The sequence below is a fragment of the Odontesthes bonariensis genome, chromosome 3 (assembly GCF_027942865.1).
Source record: "Odontesthes bonariensis isolate fOdoBon6 chromosome 3, fOdoBon6.hap1, whole genome shotgun sequence".
NCBI classification, from domain to species: Eukaryota; Metazoa; Chordata; class Actinopteri; order Atheriniformes; family Atherinopsidae; genus Odontesthes; species Odontesthes bonariensis.
This window is the reverse complement of record NC_134508.1, coordinates 34,772,429-34,798,557: the sequence shown is the minus strand read 5'-3', so window position 1 is coordinate 34,798,557 and position 26,129 is coordinate 34,772,429. Positions and strand designations below refer to the sequence as shown.

Here is a 26,129-nt window from a genome sequence, read left to right as displayed (position 1 = left end):
CCACTTGCAAAATGGACTGTATGGAACCATTGGCAGGATGAAGTCTACAGTAATAATAACTGTAGGGGCTGAAGCACCTGCATTCCTGTCCCCGAGTGTCGTGGACTACATTGTGTCTGGGGACATCCTTCAACCTAAAAAGGTAATGGGCAATATTCTGACCTGAAGACTATTGTAGCAAGCCTTTGCTTTTTTTGACTATTCCACAGCAGTACAGTTACTTTTATTTTGGTAGAATGCATTATCAAAATAATTTTGGTTTCATATTACCCAATAAATAACTAAAAATGACTTTCTTGCCATTGGTAGGTAACTAAGTGTAAGTGAAATGCTACATAGTACTTCTGTAAATGTTGATTAAATGCAGTCATTTGAGAAAATAAGATTTTTGGGGGGGCTTTTTATGCCTTTAATGATAGGACAGTTGGAGAGAGACAGGAAGCAGAGAGAGGGGGAAGACATGCAGCAAACGACTGTCCGGTGCGGGACTCGAACCGGGGCCCACTGCAGCAAGGACTGTAGCCTCTGTACATGGGGCGGCTGCTTAACCCACTACACCACTGACCACCCTGAGAAAATAAGATTTTAAAGATCTGATCTGTAATATTTAGGTTCAACAGGCAACCTTGCAGGATGATTTGGAGAAAGCAGTCAGCAGCTGTGACTAATGGCGATATAAGGTGAGGGTCTTCCACTTGTTGTCACCATGGCCAACAGAGATTTGTTTGTGAAAAATGCAGTTCTATACCATACTGTTGTGCAACGGCAGAGCTGTCTTGATCAACTCATTGATGGCTTGTCCCACTATGGAGTAAGATTCACCTCACAGTTCTGTATCATATTTGCTCCGTGCTGTGGTAAAATTACTAAGAATTGCCATATCCCCACTTAAAGGTAGGGTAGGAGATCCTGGATTTTGAGTCCAGCGAAGCTGCATTTTGAAAATACACCGGTAAAAAGTCCCAACCCTTTTCTTCACTTTTCCCCCGAAGGCACGCCTCTAGAGTACATGAACGCGCACGAGCACGAAGGTGCACGAGCGCTGTTCTGCCAGCAAGCATCGATCGTTGCCGTATTAGTACTTAGTTTATGCTAACTATACGTTTAATAATGCTAGGTGCTAGCCAAGCTGGCTCTAGTTTAGCTTCCTGCCAAGCTTCTGGACGTTCACGGAGCAGGGTACGCGCACAGGGAGAAGGAACGGTCCGTTCACAATGATTGGATACTGTTTTTCCTAGATTGTACGTTCTAGAGGCCACTAAAACTTTTCATATTTGTGTCAAAACTTTTAATTAATTGGTTGCAATGGGGGTGTGAAGAGTATTTCAAGCAATATGTAAAAAAATGTTCCAGAAAAAGATCCCCTACCCCGCCTTTAACCATAACTACTCATTTTTATGGCCTTTCATTTATGGTGTTGAATTTCCTTCTAGGTTTTATCACTCCTGAGAGAGAACCCCAGCTTGCATGTGCTGCTTGACATACCAGGAAAGGTCAAAGGTCGAGCAGCTGATTTTGTAGCTGGTATTCACAAACCAAGCTACTCTGTACTGGGGAGCAACGGAAGAGTTAGGGAGGAGTTGATGATGGGAACATTTAGGGAGTTTCTCCAATGTCTTGAAAGTAAGTTTGTATTTTTAATTCAGTATATTATACAATAAGGAAATCCAGGAAACGTACAGATTTATTTTATTCTTTACAACTCATGAAGCTGTGCCTATCTAATGTTTATGTACCATGTAACAAGAATACAGTTGTTATGATAGCTTGTAAGAATAACATTGCTTTTTCACCAAAATACCTCTACAGTAAACCATTAGTTATTCAATTAGTCATTGATTCAGTCTTTCTTAAACCTGAGTATTTCCGAGTCTCCAAGTCAACACTGGTTTCCCTTTGCTTTCAGATCAGGGGTCTTCAACGTTTTTCAGGCCAGGGACCCCCAAACTGATGGAGAGTTGGAGCAGGGACCCCCCTACTATTAATATGGCATACAATTGTGTTTTATATTTAACGGGGCCTAGTGCCGTTTATAAATATAGCTACTCTGTTATTGTACATTCAATACTAAGCTATTCAAATAATACACAGGTTAATATATTCATGTCTTTATTTTAAACATGTGCAAGGCACAGGGTTGCCGTGCCACTGCCATTTATAAACAAACATCTTGCATACAACACTGAGCTATTCAAATAATCCACAGATTTTAACTTTAAACATGCATGTAGATGGGGCAATGAATCCTCAAAGCATCTGTGAATGGCACACGTGTGCACAAAATTTGTGAGAAAAAATTGTTTGAAAAAAAAAAAATTTTTTTTTTTTTTTTTTAAATGTTAAAAATTGTCTAATCAACCAAAGATTTCGCGACCCCCCTGCAGTACCTCCGCGGACCCCCTGTTGAAGACCTCTGTTTTAGATAAAGAGCTGAGAGACACATATGGGGACAGGACTCTAACCGAGGAGGAGGAGGCATTCCTGAAGACTTTGAGCCCTGGTCACATCTTTGCGTTTGCTACAGGGAGCAGCAAAGTCCCAGCCATTGGTTTTTCATCCAACTCCTAAATGAATATTTATTCATGATGAAGACAGATATCTTCCCACTGCACATACGTGTGCCAACGAGCTTCACCTTTTTGTGAATGCAACAACAATGACTGATGATGATGAATTCAACTACTGCTTCCTAGTGGCATTAATGAATGGATTTTTATTCAGCACCATTTAAACAAATGTCAGGATTCCACTCTTTAGTTTCGGATATGAGGTGCTATTAGTATTTATGTTGTCTACAACTGGACTAAAGTATTGTTGTGTTTTGAGATGTTTAACAGCTACCATTAAAGTACAAGTAAAGGCTTTGTTGTTGCAAGCACAACTTTAGCATAAATGTGCTGTCCTAGTTTTAATTTTTACTGTAAATCTACTAATAATTCACTGAAATCAGTTCATCAGGCTGCTGTGTTGTTCTGTGTACCCTCTGCCCCTCGCATGGTAACAACCCTAAAACTTTCCACTACAGCCCAGTGGCTGATGGTGTCCATGTGTAAATGTATTCCATAGAGGAGATTTGAGGCATATAGAGTTTGTTCATATTAGAAAGCAGTGGTTTCAATTGCATTACATAAGAAAGCTGAAAAATAAAGACTATAGCTTGTGTTTTCCCATCTTGCTCCACATTCTTTTCATCTTGTTATGAATTTAACTCGAGTTAAATTAGCAACTAGAGTTACTAGTTTTTTTATACTCAACAAACAGTAGTGAAGGAATGAAACTATGTACATTTACTCAAGTAAGGTACTTAAGTAGAAATTTGGAGTACTTTTCAGATTACATTTTTTAATTCCCCTCCTCACCATTGAAAGCCATGTTTATTCAGATTCACTGATGTTGAATATGTTGTGACAAACTGAAGAATGTGTTCTTTCTCCTCATCCTACTCCTCCTCAAGCTCTTTACAAAAGTGGACTTTTGAAAGTACAATGAGGCTAATGTTACCCAGTTGTCCATGTTATGCTGAGATCACACATTTACAAGTTTATCCAAAATAAACTGTTGTGTTCTCTGAAACAATGTTTTGCCATTGTTGTTGTCATGTAGAAGAGGGTTAATGGCATCATTCAGTTCTTGCAAATCCCTGCCATTCAATGGGGAAAATCCTCTTCTAGAGTTTGGTGAGGAACAAAAAACTATCCCTGCTGTTGAGAGTTCTGGGTTGTGAAGATGAGGCAAATCATTGTCCAGACTAAAAAGCTGAACTGGTGTTCTATCTCCTTCAGATGAGATAGAGTGATTGTTAAATCCAGCTTAGAATTCCTCCAAAGTATGGTTGATTCTGGGTAGAAAGAGCTAATGGAGACAAAATAGGTCTGTTGCATTATCTATGTCTAGGATACTCAGGGATTCCAGTTCATTAAAAATGGGTGCATAAATATGGCTGCAGTTTTTGTTCAAGTCTCGGTTAAAACGCTCGATCCTCTGGTTGTGTACAGAACTTCCTGTTAAGACAGAGCCTTCAGCCCTGCTTGCATGCATGTCCTCCCAAATCTGAGCGTTCTCTCCTCTGTGATCAGTCCTGATGTGCAGTGGTCTGCCAAACTGTCCAACAGCTGCAGTGAAGTGGTCTCTCACAGTTTCAGCACGATTATTGTTGGAACAGTGAAGACACATCAACATCCTACTGTAGCCGTCTATGGCACCTTGAACAACCAATTTCCACCTAATCAACTTGTGATTTCCGTCGACATGCCATATAAAATTTGGATGTGGGACAGAGTACACTCGCCGAACTATTGCTGTTCTTCTCCTGGCTAAGACACCAACTGGGTCCATCCTTAGCAGTGAATCTCTTACACGTTGTCTTTGAACCACAATGTTTTTGGAGCGGACATGCCCCATAAGCATCACTTCTCTAATATTTGGGTGTTCAGTTTTTATTTGTGACACTTCAAGATCCAATTGTTGATCACTGATGCTCTTAAATTTTGACGTTGGGATGTTATAGTCTTGCAGTAACTTGTAGAAATTTGGCCTCGAGATTGAAAGAATAGATGCCGCTTCTGTAAAGGTGGTTTTCAGTGAAAGAACATGTTCAAGCTCCTCTTTGGAAATCTGATGTCTTCCTTGTTAGTCATTCTAGAACACAGCAAAGAATATGACATTTGGCATGTTTCTATAACAAACAAGGGTTATTCAAGAGGAAATTATAGACCTAACAGATGAGCATTCACATCACTCATCATCTTTCTGACTGAAGAGAATTATAGATTGTACTGTTTGTTTATTTAAGGAATGTTTAACTAAATAACATGGACCATCAAAGATGAGAGGTTACTGAGAGGTAAATGAGAAGTAAATCAAACAAATATGAACATGAATATGAATGAGTACTTACTGAGCAAGGTCTGTTGCTGGTAAAGGTATGGTAGCGCTGGAGCAGGAACCCTGAGGAGTTTTAAAATATAAACAAAATACCAAAGACGTTATTATATTGTCACGTGTTAGTGTAAAATATGCCACCATGATTGGAAACAAAACGGAAACAGTATACCACACAGAAAACAAACAAACAAACAAACAGCCAGCTAGGTTACATGAGTATGAAAGTATACCGAGCGGTATGACGTCCCAGTGGAGGTGGTGGGTGTGGCTGGCCCAGGTGGGATGTTGCAGCTGGTGGGAGCCTGAAGAGACATTAGCAAAATATTAGCAACATTATCTTTCATGTGTTTTTTCTTTTTATACGCCCAGCAGTCAAAAACCACCGATGTGATTGGCGAAGGACAAAAAAGCAGGACAATGTAGAAACAAAGAGAGATAGATTTTATGCTTTTTTACAGTACGCACACTATACATATATATATATATATATATATATATATATATATATATATATATATATATATGTATGTAAATATATATATACACATACACACACACACACTAGTGGTGGGCCGTTATCGGCGTTAACGTGCTGCGATAATTTGAGAGTCTTATCGGGCGATATAAAAAATATCGCCGTTAATCTATTCTCAAAGTTGGGTTGGGAACTGGGTCAAAATAGGTAGCCTAAGCAAACTGTGATGACTTTTACCTTGATATTTTAGCTCGGGTGTGGGCCGATGTACTTTGTCTGCCGTTAGGTGTGATTAAAACAGAAGAACGCTACTTTTCAGAAGCCTGTGCTAGGCAGTTTATGGAGGTCGCTTATCTGTGGGGGATAGTTGACAAAATCTGCCCTGTTGGAACAGACAGCGCTCCTAATATGGTGGCCGCAGGGAGGATACTGCGCGTGTGGCGCAACAGAGACGCACTGCACACAACGCTATCTCAACAGCAGCACCATCTGGCCCTCCCAACAAGTGCTGAATATGAGAAGTTGGCGTAGCTAGAGAAACTGCTGGAGCCATGCATGTGAATAAACTGGTCTGCCCTAATGTTGCTGACTCGCTGGAGAAGCTTCGCTTGAGAATTTGCTTTGGTAGCTTTGGTAGCTCGTGACGTCACATTTAGAATGTTCAATTCTTAAAGGCCCCGCGGCTGTGCAGCACCCCCGCGGAAAAAAACATGAGGAAAGAGAGGGCAGGAACACGAATAAACATGTTGTTATTTACAATTTGTTATACAAGATATACATCACTTTTACAAATTATGTAAAACTACATTAGGTACACCTGAGAAGAGCAGGAATAGCAGAGGCAGCTGTGAAAATAAACTAAATTCGAAATTAAATCCGAAATAAATCCGAAATAAAACTTAATTGCAGTGAGAAAGGTATGCTTGGGGTTACTACACTATTGTATGGAAGCACTCAACACGGCAATTGCAACAGTCTCAGGATTAAACGACTATTGTTTGGATAGGAACCAAAGTTTACACGTCTGTTTCCGTGAACGCCGCGGATTGTCCCCCCTGAATGAGCCATTTTAATCTAGATTAATCTAGATTAATTTCAAGATTTCAGTGAGATTAATCTAGATTAAAAAAAATAATCTATGCCCACCACTAATATATACATATATATACACACACACACACTTTGTTTCATGAACGAGGACACAGTGGTGTTGGTATACTTGACTATTCATGTTGTAAAACAGCAGAGCGCAAGTTACAGTGGGTAAACATACACCAGGAGAACCACCGATGCAGTACCACATAACAAAGACAGATGGCAGCAGCAACACATTTATAAAGGCAGGTGGCAGCTAGCCTGGGCGAAAGCCGACTGTTGACTCTGTCAAACAGTCTGGGAAAACCCAAGAGGAATCCGTTTCCATGGAGGGCGGGACCTTACCCAGCAACTTAAATTTATTGGAGTAACGGAGTTCCCTTAACCAATGATAATGTTTAGAAATGACGTTGGTTATGCGCCGAGGTTCATGCTTACTCTCGCGAGGCTCTAGCTCGCGAATCACGCTTCCCACATCCGCTTTCATTATACCGGTACCATTTGATAAATCAAACTTTTCCCAAAGCCAGTTGGAAGGAGAGCTACGACATCCTTGCCACTAACAAAATTGACGAGGCATTCCTCTTGCTCTCGTTTTAATTGTGTAATGATCTCCAGAGTTGAGACAACTTCATGGATAGCTTCTAGCGTTCTTCCGTCGCCATGTTTATTTCCGCTGCGGTTGAACTACAATTATATGGACTACAATGGACTCCCCGCGTGAGTTCTGCGTCACCACTCGCAACTGTTTGCTGATTGGCAAAACACTGAGCGAACCGAGGTAGGGGGATTTGGCCAGACTATGTGCGGAGCCAAAATCTTTGGGCGGAAGTACGTAGGATGGCGTCGCCAGGCTAGGTGGCAGCACATGTCCTGCAACATCTCCCTTTTCTTAATTAAAGCAATGGCATATGAACTGAGACCTGAAACAAAGGCCTACTGAGTACTCAAGAAAGTTACTTGTTTTATCATGCCAAAACCTATCACTGTTGTACATTATACCGGCAGCGACAACAACATAAAGATTTGGCAACATAATACAACTGGTTTTATACTGGCAGCAGCAACTTCATAAACAAACATAAACATTTGGCAACAACCAGAATACATATTTTTCTTTCCCTTCAGAGATCCAGTCTTTTAGGTGGCCTGGTAATCCGACCATAGCGTGAGGTGACTGGAGGCCCTGTTGGTGTGGAGGTTGTATCAGCAGCTGGGCTATCAGCATGCTGAGGTGGGGTAGCACACGGCGTAGCACTGAGCTCTGGCCAGTGAATCTCATTGTGAAAAAAGTATTCATACCATTTTCCTTCAGCAAAACCTGAAAATGGGTCCCACAGACCCAAGCCAGGGATAAGCAAAGCAATATTTCACCAACACACACAACACTGTATAGAAAAGGAGCACCAGCACCACACACACACTATTGTATGTTCTATTAGTTAGTAAAAGAAGGAATCGAAAACAGTCAACCTGCTGGGTGAATTTATCTAATCTGTTATCGGTACCACGTACAACTCAGAATACAAGTCTGTTGTTGAGAGCGTCATTTCCTCTTGCATCATCTGTTGGGGCAGCAGCATCAGAACCAGGGACCTAAAAAGACTCAACAACCTGATAAGGAAGGCTGGTTCTGTTCTGGGGACGACTGTGGAACCTCTGGAGACAATAATGCAAAGAAGGATTTTGCATAAAATCAAGAGAATTATGGACAACCCTGAACATCCTCTCCATGAGACTGTTATCAGAAAACAGAGTCTCTTCAGTCAAAGGCTTCTTCAGTTTGGATGCAAAACGGACCGCTACAGGAAATCTTTCCTGCCCACAGCCATCAGCATCTATAATAACTCTTTGATTTAATTGAGCTACATCAACATTTAATTTCCCTCTGGGATAAATAAAGTATTTTTGAATTGAATTGAATTGAATAAAGTGCATTGCAGTAATCTAGCCGAGATGTAATAAAGGCGTTGATTACTGTTTCAAAGTGCGTATGTGCAAAGAAGGGCTTCACCTAAGACCAGATACACTGAGACTAAGATACAAAAAAAGCTGGACTTCACTATTGCACCAATTTGCCGGTCCAATTTAAAATCACTGTCCATCTTAAAACCCAAGTTTGCGACTGTTGGCTTCCTGTATTGCACCAAGGGGCCCAAGTCAACAGGAGGGGATTTGCAAGAGCCACTGGGACCAAACACCATCACTTCTGAAACAGGAAGGAATGCCGTTGGACCATCCTACAGGATGTGACGGACCACAGTTTTTGTTGAGCATGAAAAATATAGTTTATTATTTTTGACTGGACCACAGGAGTTGGTCCTAAATAGGTGGACTTTGAGCCTCCAGCTGCTGTGCAGACGGGTGAAATGGATCGGTCATGTCAGCTTCAGGGCCTCCTTTTGAGAAGTTTTGGTTTGTAAATGTTTGTCCAGCAGACCCGAGCACGACACATTCAGCAACAATGTCCATTGGGTTTTACGTTTACATCCCCCATCTGAGCTGGGGGACTGATGTAGAATCATTTGACGGGGGCAGAATGTCAGTTGTACCATTTCCCATTGCAGACACAAGCCACATATTTGTGTGATTTTATTTGATCAATTTATTTATACGCCATTTATTCTTCACAGCTACTGTTGCTGATAATGCAATATTCTGCCCGTACAGTCTGTTTGGTTCCCAAGCACCTACGTAATTGTTTTCTGGTGATGATGCACACCTCCTCCTCATTATATCCACTCAGGAGAGTCAGATCAGGCCAAGTGATTTCTCCAAGAATAAAAAGCAACAACAGGCTGGCTGAAGATGCACTTAGACTTTCCTCAAAGCTGCTGGGGTTAAATGCTGGGGCCCTTGTCCACTTGAAAGCATGACAAGCTGTTCTTATGGAATAGCCAGCCCTTTCAAACCCTTTAATTACGTTCACATCTTTTCATAGCTGACACCTGATCTCAGGTGGTAAGCTGTTATTCAAATGAATTGTTCTGCGCTATTTATCAGCATTCTGAAAAGGCTGATTTGTTTATTTCACAAGAGCAGGAGAGCCGCACACTTTCCACATGTTATGTTGAGAAGTGATCATTTACATACGAGGTGGCTCCAGTGCTCTCTCATCTGTACCCTCTTCATACTCACTTTCCTTTTGACCTACTATCCACTGGATACAATAACGATCAGCTTAACTGCCTCGTGTGTTTCTTCAGCCTTAATGTTTGTTCTCATATATTTTCTTATGTGTGCAGCAAAGCAGTGAAAGCTTTGGTTGGCATAATGATCACCAGATGTGAACACAAACTACTTTGTAAAGCTGCCCATCCCCTTTGGCATCTTTATTTTGTTGTGTTACAACTTTGACATGTGTCTGTTTTTTGGATTTTTATGTCATAAAAGTGAAAAATAACTGCATGTATGGGTTGTTTTTTAAGGCCTTCAATTATGATCCGTTGCTGAAACTTGCATATTATGTCCATTTTTATTCAATCAAAGTGTCTGAAGATCCCGGTATGTTTAAAGCTGTTGTGAGAAGCCCCACCACTGAGCAACATCAACTTGTGTTTCATTTTGTTAACAAGCATCACGTCGGTACGTGTGCAAAAAGATCCCGTTTGATATGTTGTGTCAGAATCATTGATCCAACTTTTAGTCTAGAGTGTTAATCTCATTAGAAATTATAAACATGTCAGTCCACATCCATCTGAACTTATAAGCAGACTCTTTTTGTCAGGGACTGACGGCACATTTTTATACTGAATTTGATCAAAGAGCCACCTGCTGGAGGAAAAGTAAGAGCAGATGTTTAACATTATTTTCCATATGATGGATGGGAAGCTGTTGTTTGAGTATCATCCGCACAGGTAAAAGTAAAGCAAAATCATTGTCATTAAGACTTTGGCTGTGGAGTCATGCTGCTTATTGCATTAAAAGTGAAAAAACACGTCGCTGAAGGTGTAAAATCAGTTGAACGACCAGTTGAACCCCATGGCTTTCGTATGCATCACGGGGAACAATGTCTGCTTTAATGTCTTTTACTAAGTTGTTTTGCAGGAGATGTGCACGTAAAATAATTTTTCCCTTATAGAATCCATCATATTGGGCACCTCAGTCTTAGTAAAAAATGGAAACGTACAGATCAAGCAACTTTGAAGCTTTTCTTGCAACCACAGGCCTCCCCTGTTATTCTTTCAGCGTGTTGCACTTCTGAAGACTGCTGGGATCACTGCTGGCATTAAAGCTGCAGTCTGCAACTCTTTTTCAAGCATAATGCCTGGAACTGTCCGGGGATTCTGAAAGTAGTACATTAAATACCCCAATACAAAAAAAAATGAGTTCTCTAGGTCCCCTATATGTCCCGCTAGGTCCCTCCAAAGCCAGCAGGTTTGTTTACAAAATTGCAGACCGGACCGGTAAAAGGTAACCAATCAGGTTTACGAGCTGGGCTCTTCTGCCTGTCAATCACCGATTGTGCACGCGCGATACAAGGTAGGCTCGTCCCCACGCTTATTTATCTGGACTATTGAACTTCATTACGGGCTAGTCTACTTACTGTGTCTTCCATGATCGCAAATGACAGGTGAGTTGATGAATGAGGAGTCGTGTAGGCGCATCTGGCGTGCACGTCTACGTGCACGAGTTCTCATGTGTTTTGAAGGGGCGGGACAGAAAGTTGAATAACTTTTTATTTTTCGGTTAAAAAATAAGCATTTCTTGCATTTTGCGACTACGGAGGTCACCGTTTTCAACTTCAAGCGTTCTGATAGATCATGTAAACTCTTAAAATGCCAAAAAGTAGGACTTTACGTATGACAACAACAAATCCTGCAGACTGCAGCTTTAATGTAAAGTTATTCAATTCAATTCAATTTTTTTCTGTGTGAGTACACCTGAGATTGATGCCGGAGAGACTGCTTTGATTGAAACATGGTGGAAGTCCGCAAGCTTTCCAGAACTATTTAACTGTGGTATTTATAGATCAGAAGAAGAATCTATCATTCCTCTGCTGGTGCTGCAGTCTCTCCAGTCTCTCAATCTCCATGCTTTTTGGTTCAACTCATCTTTAGCAGCATTTTGTCTCTTATGGGCTTAGCTCTGTCTGAATGAGGCTAACAGAAAGAAGCCACGGGCATCTCAGAGGTCAAGTAAAAGTGTTTTGCATCTTAACAGCATGGGGCTAATGTGCTGGAATTGTGCACACACGCGGCACACTTAACCTGGAAAGTAGCCAGAGTCTCTTTGTGCTGGTTTACTCAGCTGTGGAAGGCAAGGTCCGACCGAGTCAGATGACTCAATTACGGATACCCGACCAATCTCGCCTCGGGATCAGGGGGAATCGGGGAGGGGTATCTCTGTCTGAAAGGCTCTAACAAAGGCCCTGCCCTGCTTACTCTGTTCGGACAAGGCCCATCGACAATCTGCAGGGGGGATAATCCCAGCAGCACTAAAGAGTTCTCTAAGGAAATGATGCTCACTTTAGGGTTTAACAGGTTATCTCAACATTACATCTTCATGCAGGTTACGCGTATCGATGTTTCAAAAGTTGTTGTAGAACATATCTGAAGGAGGCTGACTAAAGTATGTCACTTGATTAAAGTTTTACTGGTTAAAACCCATTTTAACCAGTTTGAACTCTGACCAAAAAAATGAATGAGTCTGGCTGGCAGATCCTTCATCCACCCTGTGGGATTGAATGTAGGCCTTCTTCACCAAATAATAGGGGGCACTCATAGTTTGACCCACCCAGTTAATGTGTTTAACCCCTTAGGGCAGTACATGACTGGCTGTTTAAAAGGGCTCATGTTTAGTGAATTTTCAAGGCTCATTTAATTTTGTGTTGATAGTTTGTATGTTACTGTTTTGTCATTTAGAATTTAAGATCATTCTTAATGAGTTGATGACGATGAAAAGATGAGTGACCTCAGGAAATACAGAGAAGCAGTGGGTAGCCTAATCTATCTTAGTTCATGCACTAGACCAGATTTGAGTTGTGTCGTAAGTAAACTTTCACAATATTTCAGTGCGCCAACAGAAGAGCAGTGGACGACTGTAAAACATGTACTGAAATATCTGAAAGGCACAATTGACAAGATGCTGTGTTACAGGAAATGTGATGATGGGTTACAGTTGGTGGCTTATAGTGACTCGGATTTAGCCTGATTAACATAGACTTTCAAATCTCTTCGAGATTCTGGTCTGACCAAGACCATAACGAATACGATTCGAAATGGCCTGGTCAACCCGCCTCCCTCGGGTTGCTACTGGTTGTGGCCAGAAAAGGCTGTGCCTAAGCTTAAGTCAATTACACCACTCTTTCCTCTGACGTATGATTTAACTACCAGCGGGGCTAACTGGTAGATTAAACTCTTACCAAAGCCAGTAGGGAGCAAGGCGAAAACGTCTTTCCTGTCAAGAAATGATTCAAGGGCTGTTCTTTGCTCGATTTTTAACGAGAATCTCCCGTCGAACACTTTTCTTACAGCATCTACAGCAGTGTCAAAAGCTTGACGCTGCTCCATGTTGATATTGAATGAAGCGCTTCCGTGTACAATCCATGGGTTGAGTGGCAGTTCAATCACGTCACTACCTTGAACACGCCTCTACCCTGGGCCGTTGGCGCTGCTCAAAGTCGATTGCTTCCCGACAAAGTGGGTGGAGTTCCCATTTTTTCGGGAACTCGAATCCACCTGAATGAGCAGTTTGCCTGAGTAAGTGTAGCAGAGCCGAAGGTGTTGCGTCACTGCGAGGGCGGAGCCTGGGTAACTCGGATTGGGCAGGAGATGCAACTGACCGACGTAGTACATCTGGTTATTGTGTTAGCCTATGTAAGAATGGTCCTCTGATTTCTTGGAAGACCAAAAAGCAGCCAACTGTAGCACTGTCGACATGTGAGGCTGAGTACATGGCGTTAGCTGTCACTACACAAGAATGTTTGTACCTGTCTCAAATGCTTAAACATCTTGACTCTCATTATGATGTACCTGTAATTTATGAAGATGACCGGGGGCAATTGCATTGGCAAAGAATCCCTTTAGCCGACAGAGATGCAAACACATTGACATCAAATATCATTTTGTAAGATCTACTGTAAAAAATGGTGATGTGTTTTTGGAGTATTGCCCAACAGATCAAATGGTTGCTGACCAAATGACAAAACCAGCTACAAAAGGGAAGCTTCTTGCCTTTTCTAGGTTTCTATTTAGGTGATTGCCGAACCAAAATGTGATTTTGCTCTTTGCAATGTTTTTGTTTTTCTTGTTGTAAATGTGAGAACAAGTGGGGGTGTTGATTGATGCTTGTTGAGGGCCTTAACTATCTGAGTGTGCTCTCAATTGACAACCTTGATTGAGGCCAGGTCATGTGACTTTACTTACTAACTCTCTCTGTTCATTTTCACCCAAACCTGTGTTGGTGCCTGTTCATTTTGGTCTTTGTCTCCAGATAGCAGTTCAGTTTGTAACACAGGGTCTGCATGTGTTCAAGCAAACTTTTATTTCTTTTACTCGCAATGTTTTTAATGTAGGAATCCTAAGACAAGGCCCCTCCTCGCCTTGTAAGGCCAACAAACATGACAAATGTTAGGAGTGACTAAAACTGGAGTGGTGTGAGGAGAGCTCTTGGCTCTTGTCATCCTGTTTTTATAACCTCAGCTTGGTCAAGTCATTTTTAACACCCAACCTTAATCACATCATTTTCAGTACCAAGAAGTTTGTAATGTGTAAAAAGGAGATGAAACAGTGGGGGAAAATGCAAGGAAAGACTGAAATTTCTCAATTTCTCAATGAGCACATTGTCCTTACATATGTGATGCAACAGTCCATATGTCACAATTACACCAAGGCTGTGACAATGCGTTGACAGTTATTTTCATGTGCTGTAGCACATAAAGAAAAAGCAGCAAAATTTGTCTGTTGACACAATAAATGGATTATATTTATTTGAAGATTTCACACCTTGTCATGATACCAAATTGCGAGTAGTGACATGAATATAGACAAATTAAACTAATAACATTCAATATAGTGTGAAACATCCATCCATCCATTTTCTATACCGCTGAATCCGTCGGTCGGGTCGCGGGGGGGCTGGAGCCTATCCCAGCGGTCAATGGGCGAGAGGCGGGGTACACCCTGGACAGGCCGCCAGTCCATCACAGTGCCACACAGAGACAAATGAGACAAACAACCATACACGCTCACACTCACTCCTAAGGACAATTTTAGAGACACCAATTAACCTAACATGCATGTTTTTGGACAGTGGGAGGAAGCCGGAGTACCCGGAGAGAACCCACGCTTACACGGGGAGAACATGCAAACTCCACACAGAAAGGCCCCAGCTGGGAGTTGAACCTGGAACCTTCTTGCTGTGAGGCAACGGTGCTAACCACCACACCTGTGAAACATCCTTTATGGCTAAATGAAAACAGCCCCCACCCTTTAGTAACGTTTGCTTTGACGTGGGACTTCCTAAAATGTCCCTTTGTTACTGATCTAATCCACGGTTCAACAGTAAACATAGAACTTCAGCAAAGAGTTTTTCACAAGGGCCCTTCATGCCTGCGCGTTTTTCAGATATTTTAATTCCCAAACAATTCTGAGCACACATGCAGTGCACGCAAGCAATTGATTATTGAATAACCAGAGTAATAAAAAGACAACTAAACTGTTATGGGAAGCTGTGTCTTTCATCACTTTATGACAGCTCTGTTTAAACATTTGCGCAAAGTTAGAAGAGCCATTTTAGACAATGTTGATTACCTGTTAACTCAACCTCTGTAACCTATTGTCTGTTTGCTTCCTCAGACACTGAAATTTCTATAAACTGCATGTCAGGCTTTCTAAGCTATTCATATCTGAGCAATTTAAAACCTGAGGGGTTTTCTGGAAAATATAAACATATCAACAAGAGTATTTTATTCCAAATCATCTCAAGAAATGAGAAAAGCCTAAATTAAGAAAGAGAAAATTACATTTAGGAGGTAATATCTTAAGCTTTCACTGTAAATGGATAAGAACTCATATTTATCAGAGGCAAAAGCATGCATGTAGTATACTGCATCATGTCCGAATGGTTTTTGATGTACTTCTAAACTCTGAAGACAATAATGACAAATTATGGACACCAAACTAATCTCAATGAACTACCCAAACAAAGTTAAACATTTCAGATATAAACTTGAACATCAGTGTTGGCACAGATCTTTTACAACAAAATGTTGTATTTGGTGGCAGGAGTCTCAATGTTTGTCACAGTATGCTTGTGTTCTTGTGTTTTTATTCTATAAAATGATATACATAATGTGTTCTATTTACAACCAGGATCTACATAAGACATGAAAAAAGTGTTAAACATAGTGCTCAACATTTACTAAAGTGAGAAAAAGCAAGTTTTTGATATGATTTCAAACAGTTTTAGACATGAAAAGGTTCTGCATTCTCTGTGTTAGTTAAAGCTACATAGAATTTTTTTGTTTAGTCTGATCTGGTAAAAGACATTCAAAATGTACTTGTCTGTTGTTTTTGTTTAAGATATTTCTCTCCGTAAAATATCTGGTCAAAAGAAAGAAAGAAAGTCATGCAGGAGTGTGAATAGCTTGGTTTGAATTGATTTGTGATAGTGAATCACCTTTAAAGCTTCCACTGATCTGCACACTGTGCATCTTTAGTGAAGAAAAATGATACTTTATGGAAAAGAAAAGCATATTATCACATCTGGCCCATGATTCTGTGCAAGCATCGCTTGGAGGCTGTGTTCCAGATCAGCAGGGCAGTGTTTGAGTTCAATGTTACCTTTGCTTCAACATTAATCTCACACATTAGAGTGACTGGCTGTCAGCCCGTGACATGTCTTTCATGGATTAACAGTGTTACTGGAACGATTCTTTGTTCCTACTAATGCTGTGAGCAAAGTATCGAGGGAGCTATCAAACAGCAGATAATTAACTCAGGGGCCGACCGAGTTAGTAATAGAATGATGAATTATTCAGTATTTGTAGGCTCTCTCTCCTCATATTGCAGGCAACACAATAGTCACTGAGAGTCATACTCACTGAAAATTAGAAATTCATGTTTGTATACTGCACTGTATAAATACACTCAGCAGAATGACTCAACTATTTGAATAGATGTGCCCAAGCAAACAAGCAAGTTCTGTGTTAGGTTTTGTTAAGTTTGTCTTTGTTTTATGCTTATTTGTTTTTGTTTTCATGTTCTTCTTGTCTTCCAGAGTCAGTTCCTTGTATATCTCAGTCTTGCTTTTCTGCTCTCTGCTCCCCCCTCCTGGCCATAGATTCCAACAACAGTTACACACAACCTTTTGTGACACTGAATCAACTTAGTAAATCCTCAAGTGAATGAAACAACACACAAAGCTTTAATATGGGCTATCTTTCAATGTACACTGAGTGCAAGTGCACCATCATTTTTATCAAGACCGAAAGCTCATTAAAGATTGATTTTAGAATTATTTTTCACATCAAAATAACTTTCAGTTTGAGGTTGCTGGTTGTGTGGATGGGAATATGACCAAAAGACACGAGGCTGTGTGCCCTTGAACAGCCTTAAGAGTATGAAGGCTCTGGGAACGCTGCTTTGAGGGTGCTGATTCTTATGTCTATTTTGAAACAAGACTACAAAGTTGTTGTTGATTTTTCTGCAGAGCAGTTGCGCTAAACCATAGAGTCTATCCATTCAAGAATAAGGGACAGGCTATGTGGGATTTGATAATACCTCTTAAAACTTGGCCTGTCACAGGCCTGTGTAAGGAGAAGGTCAAATTGTGACGGAAGACATTTTGCCGAGTTTGGTACCTAGAAATATGTATCTCTTTGTCCTCAAAGGCTATGCACTAGTTGCCCCCCCCCCCCCCCCCCCCCCCCCCGTCCAATAAATACACACACTTTACACCAGGGGTCGGCAATTAAGTTTGGACCTGGGCCAATTTTTTTCTGACAATAGTATTACGGGCCATGGCCATGTTTTTCTATTGTGGATTTACATAAATGCATTTCATTTTTTTTAATTTAAAACATTTTTTTCTTCTATACACTGTTATTAGGCTGAATGTTGCATCTCCTGGCATCTCTCATGAAACAGGCGATAAAACATGAGGTTTGAAAAATATCTTTCAAAAATCATATTTCAAAAATTCCATCTTGCGGGCCAGATATAATTGATGGCGGGCCACTAATTGCCTACCCCTGCTTTACACTGACAATGGAAGGACTTCAGCCAGAGGGTTCTTCAGGTTCACAGCCATAATGACAGATACTAGAGGTCATTCTTGTCTACAACTTTAACTTAAAACAACCCTTTATTCATTCTTTATCATCACATTTATCTATTTATTGTTTTGACTGTGACAATAAAAATTTCATCAGCTGACATTCAAATAAATGTTTTTGTCCCATTACTGTACACCACACTGCGTGTGGTAGCTCTTGACAATCAAAACAAAACTTTACTGTGAACAAAATTTGGGTAATGGCTCAGGAAAAAAAAAAATCTTGGACATATACTTGTAATTCTTAAGCAACCCATTAAAAACAGAGTGTGAGAGCTAATTATTAAAACGTTAGCTCATCCAACAGTCCTACGTCATCCACGCGCCAACGGTCGTGACATCTCAACGTTTAAAAGGAAGTTAAAAAAAACAAAACCAAAAAAACGGTTAAATAAACGTTTGGAATCAGTAGCAGTTCTCAACGGCTGGAGAAAAATATTTCCATGGTCCAATAATTCAGAAACTCAGAAACGACACAAGAAGAAAAGCTGAACATTGGAAGCTACAAATACGTCGGATGATAAAGTTTCGGTAAGAGCAGAATATCAAACTTGAAAAAGTGAATGAACAAACAACATAAACTGAGACGTAACGGTTGAGCTAACATACCTTATCAGCTAGAAAGAAAAATAATTAGCGTTTATTCATGCTCAAATTGATCAGGAACCTCACCAAAGTAAGTTTAAATAATATAGAAACACAATAAAAACATTTTTTTGTAATTACCTGCTCCTTTGAATTTGAAGGAATTACTTTTAAAAATGTTTGAAACATGGATCAGATGTTGCACATCCAGCGCTTAGGAACTGAGGAGACTGTTGATGTCACTGTATGCATTTTATTTACTGAATTACAGGAAAAAGTTGATAAATCAACAACATTAGTGGCTAATAGTGTTTTCTCAGAGGGAATAAAGGGAACCGTTGAGTATTACGGCTTAAGGGGTGATTCTCCCTTCCAGACATCGTTATGATGGACACACCCAATCCAAAAGCAAACAAGTGTGTGTCTCAGGTAAGTTTCAGTTGTTTCTTTTCAGAATTAAAGCAGCCCATTTGATTCAGCTTATTCGTTGAGATACAGCTCTAGTTACGTAGAGCAAATACACTTCTACACTATTTCCGACTCTTGTCTTCCTTCAGGCCAAACATAAGCAGGCAAGAGAAGAGAGGAAAAAGCTGCTCACCCCTGCACACAAGTACATGATTGACATCCTGGCTGACCGGCTGTCTTTGGCACCAACAGAGGTGGAGGAATTTGTTTTGGATTCTCCTTCAGTAAGTTCCTCCTCAGTGTGACTCCAAACTGGTACTAATGCTATCAAAAGCAGAAATATCTCACCAACACAAATCAGAAGTCAGGTGATCAGCTGAGGTTTTGTGGGATTGATTCATAACGCGTTATTTTTGTGGCTTTTTCTTCAGTTTGGTGTGATGCTTTCTAAACGTTTCGTTCCAAGGTTATGTTTTGTTTTTGGTTGTTTTATACTTGCATCGTAATATGATGCAATGATTAATAATGTTTTTGTGTTCTTCCTTTTTTCTTGCTGACTAGCTGCTCGCTTTTGATCATTTCTTCGCCTCGGGGGGCAGCAAAACCATTTCGTTTGTGTATCAGGAGTCCGAAGTCCCAGGAATAGGTATGAAGAAATCTGGAAAGTCTTCAATTGGAAAGACTGTCCATGCTTATTTTAATTGAAATTTTTTCCGTTTGACAGCTGTTATGCCGGGTTTTATATACTAGTATTTTTTTTGAAGTAAAATAGGAAAAACGTCCTATTTTCGAAAAACTGAAATACCGATAGATGATACAATTTTAGGGAAAGTCTTCTAATCAAATTTGATTGATTATCTTGCATGATAAAGACCCAGATATTCCACACAACATTATGAACTGGAATGTTTTTTCATCTCTTACAAAACCATTTGGATTTGATTTCAGAATGTGGGCGCGTATATCCTGGACCAAGCAAAGGGGGCAAAGCAATGAGGCTGTTTTTAGCCAATTTAGCAAAAACGTGCCTCACAGGGATCTGCTGCTCCTTCACACGGACCAGAGTGGACATTCCTGTGAACCCAGAAAACATACACGAGGTAAGGTCAAAGGTGGCGTGTCTCAGTAATTGTTAAGTATTTATTCTTGTGTTATGTGTCATATCAAAAGATGTAATCACTTTATAGAAAAGCTTTTGTTTCAGCTTATTCTTTATCACTACTCTATACAAACTTGATGATTAAAGTGTTACCCTTGCTTCTGGAAACTTTATTGAACAAGACAAAAGATAAAAATGGCACAGCTACGTCTTAGCTTAGCATCTTCCTTAAACCTCCGGGTTCCCTCCCTGAGCAGCTCACCTCATGGCAGTGTGTGTAGCAACGTATTACATCACAATAATAACATTGTTACAGCTGTCACGTCCAGTTATTGTCATACAAAGAGAATCTCTAATAAAAAAGTTAATTCACTAATAAACACTGTTTATACACAAGCCATTTAGGATGGCGAAGTGATCTTTGATAATGCACAATGTTCTTAAAGGGGAACTCCGGGGCATTTGAAGCGTGTTTCCATTGCTAGAGGTTGTCAAATAATGATAGTATGACACAGAGAGGTGCGTATCTGCGCTCCCTGTGTGGAGATTGCTCTGTCCGCACAGCATGTCATGCGAGGCTAATACGTGGTGGCTAAGGGGCAAGCGCTAACCCTTCCACGTAAAACAACAACTTGCACACTGCAGAAACGTCACACCACTTTATAACCCATCCGACAATAAAGTCACAAGCCTTACCATCAAAACCATATGCATGGTTCTCACATTACTGGCATGGGGAGGTTACAAAACAACTGTATAAACAGCATGTAACTCACCGGCTGGTTGTAGGCTCGCGCATGTGAAAGCCCAGAAGAGTCGATGGAGGATAATCCCATATACAAAACAATTATATTCTCTAGAAAAACTGCGTTCAAGTATTTAAAACATTACAACAATACATGCCCAGTAATATTGTTGTAATGTTTTAAATACTTGAACGCAGTTTTTCTAGAGAATATAATTGTTTTGTATATGGGATTATTCTCCATCGACTCTTTTGGGCTTTCACATGCGCGAGCCTACAACCAGCCGGTGAGTTACATGCTGTTTATAAAGTTTTTTTGTAACGTCCCCATGCCAGTAATGTGAGAACCATGCATATGGTTTTGATGGTAAGGCTTGTGACTTTATTGTCGGATGGGTTATAAAGAGGTGTGACGTTTCTGCAGTGTGCAAGTTGTTGTTTTACGTGGAAGGGTTAGCGCTTGCCCCTTAGCCACCACGTATTAGCCTCGCATGACATGCTGTGCGGACAGAGCAATCTCCACACAGGGAGCGCAGATACGCACCTCTCTGTGTCATACTATCATTATTTGACAACCTCTAGCAATGGAAACACGCTTCAAATGCCCCGGAGTTCCCCTTTAAAGTTATTCATTTGTTGGTCTTTTTAACCTAAGGATTAAAACCAAACATATTTTACTTTACTAAGGTTATGTTAGGAGTTTAATGCATTATTAGCAGTTAGCTAATGTTATGTGCTCCACAACGTTATTTGATGACTATGTTAAACTAACGCGAGCAGTAAAACCTCCACAGACAAACACCCCACCGTACAAAAAATGGCTGTTTACTGAGGAGCCTTTGATCTACGGAAACACCGTTTACAGAGTAACGACTCACCGACATGGTGTGCTGTGTTGGCTTCAAACTTGTTTCTCGTCTTGAGCGTGGGAGGGGGCTTCTTATGTAAAAAGATGGCGGACTTTGATGTGGACGGTCTACTTGTTTTTACAAATGCATGCATCTCCTTGTGATTCTTCTTTTTTGTTGCCCTCCTCTTCTCTACCTTTTTCCTGGATAAGATCTGTGAAGCGCTGAGAATATATTAAGTCTAGTTGAGTGTATACATGCAGGATGGATTCGACTCCCAACTGCATTATCTGCGTATATTAGTCTGGCTTTGAGAAGTTTGATTTCATTCCCTTGGACTGACACGTTTACATTCATTTTTAGTCTGCTCTGGTTTTTCCTGTTGCCCAGATGTGAGGTGTGAGCTGCTGTGCGTTTTGGCCGCTGGTTTATAATCTGAACGTTTCTTTTTTCAACCTCTGTGGGGTCAATTCATATGAATTTACAGAGCTGATTGCTTGTTACTTTTTCAAATGAAGTGGTTTATGTTCTTTACGTGATTTACAGAAATCACGCTCTCTATATTTGTGTACTCTGCTATCTCAACCAGATGCATTATCAGGTACCAAAGTTTGGCACAGCTGATGTAATGTCAGTCAGTAGTTCGAAGCAAGAGCACATTTTCATGAGAACCCTAACATCTCAAACCAAATCATGTTTCTCCCTCACAGTTGAAATGTTTTCTGCTTCGGATTTCATTAAGTGATGGGTTGTCTTTTCTTGATGCCTTGCAGGAAATCTTTTTCTCAATGATTGATGCCAGGGATGGCCTCCTGAAAGGAATAAGGGATTCCTACGATGCACTGCTTCCAGCCCTTACTACAGGACAGAACTGGGGAGCTGTAGACAAGTCTAGACATGGAGCAAAACTTAAAAAGAACTTCTTCTATTCCTTTAAACATTTTTTGAACTCTTTAGATGGTAAGAATGTTTCACATTTATTGCCAACTGAATGTGAATAAGTTATTGGAGGGTGGCTCTTTAGAAAGATTGTAACTTTAAGCTCCATCTCTCGGGCAAATCTTACTCAACTGATTTCAAACCATCTTATGTTGAAGTACACAATAACAAGCAATACTGTAACCAAAAGATGGTTTGTAACCAGTACTGATGATTTTGTACTTTGTCTTATTTATACTTCAGATATCCAGAGGAGCAATGAGAGCGTCGTTCATCTGAAAACAGTCACAGATATTGACTTGTCTAAACTGGCCTGTCTGGATGATATGAAAGCTGCGGCTGCCAACTTTGACATGGTGCAACGGCTGGAAGAAATTCTGATGCAATGGTGCAAACAAATCGAGCAGGTTGGTAGATTTCAGAGATTATATTTGATCCAACAACCTTAATTTGTGCTGTTAAATGCTAAAAATGAATTTGCGATGACTGTGATGGGCACAAAGCTCATTGGTTAGAGATGGTGACATCAGGCCAAGATGGATCAGATAGTTATGGAAGATTGGGAATATGATAGGATTGCTCAGACAGCAAAGCTTAATGGTGATGTTGGTGATGTATCCATTGTCATCAGGTCCTGATGGAGAGTGATTTGTTGAGGAAAGAGGATGATTCTGCCGGACCACTGAGTGAGTTAGAACACTGGAAACGAATGTCTTTACAGTACAACTCTATCATCGATCACATCAAAAGCCCAGAGTGTAAGGCGGTGGTGATGGTGCTCCATCTCAACCATTCCAAAATAATGAAGGTACTGACACAAGTGTTCAATGTACACAGAGTAATACCAAAGCTATTGAACATTTTCACTTTGTATCAGTTTTAGTGTATGTAGTTAAGGTTTGCTGCATGTAAAGAGAAATTAAAAACAGTCTGTGATACATAAATCATGACAAATGCCTGAAAATTGCAATGTAGAAGATATCGACGTTGGATAGCTTGCAATGATCATGGATTCAGTGTTCACTGCATGTAGGTGATCTTCACAGATGTATGAAAAAAATAGTTTTTGGAAATGATTATTTGTTAACACAGTACAGTATGTAGCCGTTCTGCATTAAGATGATGCTGAGTAGGCACTGTTTCATTTCACTGGAAAGTGTTGGTGTCACATCTGAGCCTAGTCCTGAATTATTTCATGTATTCTGATAAAATCCTATGCTAAGATCATTTGTGAATGACTAGATTTATTAAATCAATCAATGGATTCCTATTAACGCAGTCTTGTACCCGTGCAGGTGTGGCGGGATCTCGACACGAGGATAACATATCGTGTCAATGAGGCAAAAGACAATTTCAAATTCTTGTCAACACTTGAGAAAGTCTTACATCCTCTGTACAACAGTGACCCCGTATGTACATTTAACAGTTTGATTCTAATGAATAGTTTGTGTTTGGTAACACTGAATTAATATGTCCTTATTACATTGTTTTGTACTATCCAGGCAGCCATTATTTAGACAACTTATATACATTTTTTTTAACAAAGAATTAGTAAAAAGTTTGCAAGTTTGGCAAACTTAAGTGTAGAAATAGATGATAATTCATCTTCATTGATCCTCCTAAATCATGAAATGTGATTTCAGGTTTCCATGACAGAAAATGTGCCGAAGGTCATCAGTGCCATTCACATGATTTACCGTGTTTCACTATATTACAATACAAGCGAAAAGATGTCTGCGCTGCTTGTCAAAGTAAGTGAAGTGTGTTCAGTTTCTGAAATATTTAAGTTGTCACCGGAAAACGTAACTTTCATGAGAAGACGCAGTGCAAGGATCCAGCTCCCTTTGTAAAACTGTAGCCACACAACTGACCACTTTTCCAGATCACAAATCAGATGGTCACAGCATGCAGATCCTACATTACTGACGATGGCAGTTGTCTTATATGGGATCAAGATGCTGAAAAACTCATCAGAAAAATGCAGGTGACTGAAGCTGATATTACTAAACATTTGGGTTATTATTACCAAGGCTTAAGATTACACATTTTGACATCAGTAGACTGTAGCTGTCATCATGTTTCTTTTATCTTTGGCAGGTCTGTACATGCTTATATCAGGAGTATCAGACCTGTTTCCAGAAAAAAAAGGTACAAGTAATGGAAGAAACTGGGAAAACATTCCTTGAGGTTTCAGAGATGCAGATTTTTTGCAAGTTTGAGAGCTTCTGCAAGCAACTTGAAAAGGTGTTGTCTTTGTTCATTCTCTTAAATCTCCATCCCACTTCTATCATAAGGCCTTGCAATGTGACGACGAATATTGTCTTTTGTAGATCAAGAAAATAATCACAGTGTTCAAGACATTTGAATCTCTTGAAAAGTCAAACATTGAAGGCATTGAGAAATCAGCCAGACAATTCCACACTGTGTCCATGAATCTGAAAAGGAAGAAGTATGACATGTTGTCCCCGAGGACGACTGAATTTGAAACTGATTTTGTGAACTTCATGGCTCAAATGAGCCACATTGAGGTAAGTGTAATCTACAGCTTGTACCCAAATGTTGGTTCAAGCTCATTTTTTCAGGAAGCCTCAACCAGATGAAGATCTTTTGTGAAAGTTGGGAACAGGTTCATACGTGCAACATCACAGCAACACTCATTTACTCCAAACAGCCGTTGCATTCACACATGGCCACACTTAAAAGAATTACACGTTTAGGAACAGAAAGAAGGACTAGTAAGATTGTAGAATCTCTGAGGAATGAGGATCTACTGCTTGTATCGACACAGCTTGAAGCTGAAAAAAGAAAATAATATTGACGTTGTATTCTCAGAGTATCCCCACAATCTTGTCCTTTTCCACAGAGTCAGCTCCAGGCATTTATGTGTTCGTACTTCTCAAACATCATCTCATCTCAGCAAGCTCTTTGCCTGCTACAGCGGTCAGTACAATTTGCAGAATTTGGAAGTATGACATGAAGACTCTATTCTAACTGTGGCATTAAAAGGAAAAAATAGAAGCAATCTATGAAATTTGTTTTGATAGTTTTCAGAAGCTGAACCTTCCCTGTCTTGCAACTCACATTTCCAACATTTTGGGTGTTATTCTTCAGCACTTTGCTTCAGAGGTGGAGTTTGTGAAAAAGGTATTCAGTTTGCTTGGGCTTAGATACCAAACAATAAACCTTATTAAACGTATTAAGCTGAAAGAAATCTTCAGATGAGTGAAACATTTTGAATTGAAAATGGAAGAAAACTGTTAATGATTTTAGTATGTTTTGTAAACTTCATTTGCAGGTCTTTGACAATCAGAAGGATGACATTCCATTATCCAGAAATATGCCACCAGTGGCTGGCAGGATTGGTTGGGTCAGACACCTCTATAAGAAGATAGAGGAGCCGATATTGTACATGAAAGTGAGACACAGTTTCTATCAGCAAAACAACTTTACAGTTATACTTCACAGTGACATTTTAACGACGATCAAATCTCCCTTCCTTTGCAGGAAAACTCGGACATCCTATGTAGTCCCGTGGGACAAGATGTGGTCAGAATGTACAATGGGACTGCAGCTATGTTGGTCGAGTTTGAGCTTCTTCAACACGAAACGTGGATGGAGAAAGTTTCCAAACTAGATCACGGTTGGTTCTCTTGTTCTGATGTCATAATTTGACACTAATGGCAGAAAACAGCCCCTGTCGATTCCATTATTGCACACTGTTAAAACGAGCTTTCTCTGTTCCGTATAACAGTCTTGAACATTACCCTGCTGGTT

The 26,129-nt window shown here is 40.2% G+C and overlaps 1 pseudogene; it reads left to right on the top strand.

The window, feature by feature from the left end:
- Positions 1–26,129, top strand: part of LOC142376971 (dynein axonemal heavy chain 8-like) — an 87,449-nt pseudogene that overhangs the window by 214 nt on the left and 61,106 nt on the right.